The following is a 5,685-nucleotide window of genomic DNA, read 5'->3' as shown; positions in this document are numbered from 1 at the left end:
AGAAGCTCTTCAAGTGGAGATTTTCATTTCTCCCTTCACTTGCTCTGTAAATAAGAAGCAACTGCCAAGAAAGAATAGATGCTTGTAAATGTTAACTCTGGAAAGTATGTTTTTCAATACATAAAAGGATTGGTTTTCTGTGCAGCCTCTGTACCCCATTGCTGTGAGTGCAAAGATGCATGTATTTGGCTTCATTGAAAATACTGTATTATGTAGTGGGTTCTAAAAACAAAACAAACAAACAACACAGCTACCATGTATTGAGTGGCTGCCATCTGTAGGGATCTCTGCAAACAGTTTATGTAGCTCATCTCCCAAATATCACAAAATCTCTATGAAGTAGATGATATCATCCTCCCTTTGGTAGTCAAGGTTTCTATTCCTGCACAAACATCATGACCAAGAAGCAAGTTGGGGAGGAAAGGGTTTGTTCAGCTTATATTTTCCACTTTGCTATTGATCACCAAAGGAAGTCAGGACTGGAACTCAAGCAGGTCAGGAAGCAGGAGCTGATGCAGAAGCCATGGAAGGATGTTTCTTACTGGCTTGCTTCCCCTGGCTTTCTCAGCCTGCTCTCTTATAGAACCCAAGACTACCAGCCCAGAGACGGTCCCACCCACAAGGGCCTTTCCCCCTTGATCACTAATTGAGAAAATGCCCTACAGCTGGATCTCATGGAGGCACTTTCCCAACTGAATCTCCATTCTCTGTGACAATTCCAGCCTGTGTCAAGTTGACAGACAAAACCAGCCAGTACAGTAGTGAAGCAATAGAAGCTCGGAGAAATGAAGGCACTTAGCAGGGTTACAAGGCTCACTATTTGATGTGATCATACATGAAATATATAACCATTCAACACTTCAGTTTTCTCTGCTTTTATGGTGCCCTTGGACACTCTTTCTATTAAAAACATTAATTGGTTCTTCTTTTAGCCTTCTGTTGCTTTGGTGCAACTTTCCATCTACAAGTATAAATATCACAGTTAAATGATATTTGCTCATTCACTCAAACTGTCCCTGTAATGTGAATGAATGAAATCTCAGTTAACCTTTGACTAAACATCATTCCGAGTCACCTGGTATGGTCATTAATAAAGATGTGATGTTACCTGCCCTTACTCTATGAGTCAACAGGCTGGTATCCCCTGTGCTCTGAGGCTAGCAGTAATGATGAGGTGTGGCATGTGGCAGGAGGGGGAGGAGATGAAATCTGACCTGAGCTCCTACACAAGTAGGATAAACTCTATTAGCTTCTCTAAGGATTCTTATCTTTAAACATGCCCAGAATAATTGCTCTTATATTTTGAGAGTTAAAATATTTTGCATATGTATGGGTATATGGTGTTTATAAGTATATGTGTTTATATTTGCATGTGCATGCATGAGTCATGGTGCCTCACCGAACCTGAAGCTCACCAGTTCAGGCAGTCTGGCTAACCATTTTGCTCTATGGTCTGCCTCCTGTGTATTAGCCACTCCTACATGGCTTTTTGTATGTGTTCTGAAAACATATAATCAAGTCCTCATGCTTGGACAAACAAGTTCTTTACCCTCTTAATCACCCTCAGGCCCTACTCTTCCCTTACAACTAGGAAAAAAAAAATCTGGAGATGGCTGTTCATCAAATCTGTGATTAAATGAGGGATTGCTGTTAAGTTATCTAATTTCCCCTTGAATTTTGCAGAGTGGCAGAATAGCACAGTATTTTTTTTCACAAGACATTTATGCAGTTTAATAGTCAAAGTTTCATTCATTCATTCATTGCTAAAAATGGAAGTCAAGTGCTTACATATGCCAGGGAAGTACTATATTATTAAGTTGCATTCTGAGTCCTTAACATTTTTACTGAAAATTAAAACCATGTTCACAGAAAATCCATTTCTATTCTTTCACCTTTACTCTTTCTTACAACCCCCATAAGCAGCCTTTTTGTACTCCCTCGGTGCTGGATCTTATGTGTACTATATAATCATCTCTTAGTATTGACTTTTTGAAACAGGTTCTCACTTTATAGCTAAGTCTAGTCATAAATTTAGTCTTTTCCTGCTTCAGCCACCAAAGCATGTAATATAAGCCACCCCCAAGATAAAAGCTTATATTTTATTATAGAAGATAGTCAGGTGAGAACTTCAGTCCCATTCTCTGTCTCAGCCTTCTCCAGACCTACCTTAGCTACAAGCCTGCCTTGAAACAAGACAATCTTGTCCAGATTTGCCCTATTGATGTTTAGCCATTAGTTTAGAGCATTGGTTGTCAACTCTCCTGATGCTGCAATCCTTTAATACATATCCTCCTGTTGTGACCCCCCCAACCATAAAGTTATTTTCATTGCTACTTCATAACTGCAATTTTGCTACTGCTATGAATTGTATTGTAAAGATCTGATATGCAGAATGTCTGACATATGACCTGAAAGAAGTCATGACCTACAGGTTGAGAACCACTGGTTTAGAGCAAAGCTGCTTCAATAAATGTACAAAGTATACCAGATTGTATCAGAAATGAGAAATAAACATCTCTTGTATTCAATTACTGAATTCTGGGATTATTTGCTACAATGTATCCTATTTTCTTTGGCAGTAAATACAAGAAAAAAAAACCCTAAGTGTCAGGTTCAGCAATTTGCTTAATCAGTGTGGCTAGTCATTGCCATATATGACATTTTCTAGCAAGGTTTATACAACTTCAAAGTTCATGTTTTCTCATTACATCACAATAAACTCTAGCATCACCTTTTCTAAGAGATTTTAGCCAAGAGAGGTTGAATGATGTGCCCAAGGATATACACCTAGTTAGAAATGTAGGAGCTAACACTATTGTTCAAAGTGTTTGCTCCATCATAGTCATGAGGAAATTTTATTTATTTTAATTATGTATTTTCTTCATTTACATTTCAAATGCTATCCCAAAAGCCCCCCAGACATTCTCCTCCACTCTCCTACACACCCACTCCTACTTCTTGGCCCTGGTGTTCCCCCGTACTGAGGCATATAAAGTTTGCAAGACCAAGGGCCTCTCTTCCCAATGATGGCCAACTAGGCCATCTTCTGATACATATGCAGCTAGAGACACGAGCTCCGTGGGTACTGGTTAGTTCATATTGTTGTTCCACCTATAGGGTTGCAGACCCCTTTAGCTCCTTGGGTACTTAAATATTTTTTGAAGCACAAAGTTTGGTCTTAATGGTATGAGTGGGATGCAAGACTGAAAATAAACTACAATCTATTGTTGGACCATGAAAGGCAGTCTGTGTCCTGGTTGAGCAAAGCTTACTCCAGAGAAATAGTACAAAATTCTATTCCTGACATGAGGCCCTCAAATCCATAATCCTGTGGCCATCAGTGACATAGAGCAATGCACCTAGCTCCTGGTATTCTGGCTGGACTCCACCCCCACAGTTACCTAGGTGTAGCCCCTCCTAACAGTTACCTGGAAACAGCCAGGTAGGCTTGGCCCACTATAAAAGGGGCTGCTTGGCCCCTCCGCTCTCTCTTAAACTCTTGCCTCTCTCACCCTCTTGCTCTTACTCTTGCTCCCTTGCTCCCCCCTCTCCCCTTCTCTTCCTCCGTCTCTCTGAGTGGCCATGACTTGCCTCTGCTTCTCTATTCTTCTCTCTCTCTCTGCCTTTCTACAATAAATGCCTTAAAACTATGGACTCTGTCCTTTCATCTAGACTTGCTGTGCTGGAACAATGGAATAGACATTTCCCTAAAGAGCCTGGTCTAATCTTCTGCAGGATGGCCTCCCAGCTTCTCCAGTCACCAGACTCGACCAAGGACTCTCGCCCAGGCAGGAACCACTCAGTGCCTTCCCCCTCAACTTTTCCCCTTCAGCCCAGGGCCACTGCTGCCCTCCCCCGGGGGTGTACCCATTCTCAGCTCTTTCACAATATCCAGAGATGTTCTGCGATGCCCAAGAGCTAGAATCTGTTATCCCTGGCTCTCTTGAGGCCCAGGGAAACTGGACTGCTCCCTCCTTACCCAAGTGGACTGGGGGGGGGGGGCATCTGGTAGCATGGAGGTACACACAGTCCAACTCTAGCATCCACCTGCCCAGTGCCCCGAGGTCAGGTGAGACTCTGGTCATCTCTCCCCCACTCCCTCTTATTTCCTCAGTCCTGCGAACAACAAACTATGTTATCTCTCATTTGGAATTCAGGTGGCATTTGAAGGCAATTAATTTAAAGAAGAAATAAGTCGAAACTAGCAATTAATATGCCAATCTACCCACTAATTATAATTTTTCATTAAATGATTTTTCCTTTTATCAAAAATGGATAATCTTACAAATGGACTTCTTCTTCTTCTTCTTCTTCTTCTTCTTCTTCTTCTTCTTCTTCTTCTTCTTCTTCTTCTTCTTCTTCTTCTTCTGCTGCTGCTGCTGCTGCTTCTGCTTCTGCTTCTGCTTCTTCATCTCCTCCTCCTCCTCTTCCTCCTTCTCCCTTTTGAGACAGGATTTCTCTGTGTAGCCCAGGCTGTCCTGGGACTCACTCTGTAGACCAGGTTGACCTCTAACTCAGAAATACACCTGCCTCTGCCTCCCAAGTGCTGGGATTAAAGGCATGCATCATCACTGCCTATCAGCTGGGGCTGGAGAGATGGCTCAATGGTTAAGAGCACTAACTGCTCTTCTGAAGGTTCTGAGTTCAAATCTCACAACCACATGATTGCTCACAACCATCCATAATGAGATCTGATGCCCTTTTATGGGGTGTCTGAAGACAGCTACAGTGTACTAACATATAGTAAATAAATCAATATTAAAAGAAGAACAAATGGTCATCTATGGGATAAAAGTAAAATATAAGATAAAATAAAAGTCACCACATCATATTGGACAAAACAAATAGAAGATCCTAAGAAGAACCACAAAACTCAGAGAACCAATTGTTAACAAAATCTGGAAGTAACAAGAATACTATACTGAAAAAACATAAAAAATTCACAGAGGACTTGAAGCACATATGTGTAGGCTTTGTGCTTATTGACTCCATCTCTGTGAGTTCATTTGAGCTTTGATCATAACTAATTATATTCTTACAAGTGAAAAAAATAGCACAGCATCTTTTTTATTGGATATTTTCTTTACATTTCAAATGTTTTCCCCTTTGTAAGTCTCCCATTTGAAAACCCTTATCCCATTCACCCTCCGTCTGCCTCTAAGAAGGTGCTCCCCCAACTCCGTCCTGGGATTCCCCAAAACTGCGGTATTGAACACCCTCAGTTCCAAGGGCCTCTCTTCTCTCTGATGTCCAACAAGGCCATCCTTTGCCATATATGCAGACAGCACAATGGGTCTCTCCATGTGTATGCTTTGGTTGGTGGTCCAGTCCCTCAGAGATCCAGAGTGTCTGACATGTTAACACTGTTGCAAACTTGATGGGGCTGAAAACCCCCTCAACTCCTTCAGTCCCTTCTCCAACTCCTCCATCAGAGATCCCTGAGCTCAGACCAATGGTTGGTTGCAAGCATCCACTTCTGTATTTGTCAGGCACTGGCAGAGCCCCTCCAGAGGCAGCCATATCAGGCTTCCATCAGCAAGCACTTCCCAGCATCCACAACAGCGTCTGGGTTTGGTGGATGAAGATGGGATAAATCCCTAGGTGGGACAGTCACTGGATGTCCATTCCATCAGTTTCTGCTCCACATTTGTCTGAATATTCCTACCTGTGAGTATTTCGTTCTCC

This window comes from Mus musculus, chromosome X (genome assembly GCF_000001635.26).
Source record: "Mus musculus strain C57BL/6J chromosome X, GRCm38.p6 C57BL/6J".
In the NCBI taxonomy this organism is placed as follows: Eukaryota; Metazoa; Chordata; class Mammalia; order Rodentia; family Muridae; genus Mus; species Mus musculus.
Note: the sequence above shows the minus strand (reverse complement) of the source record.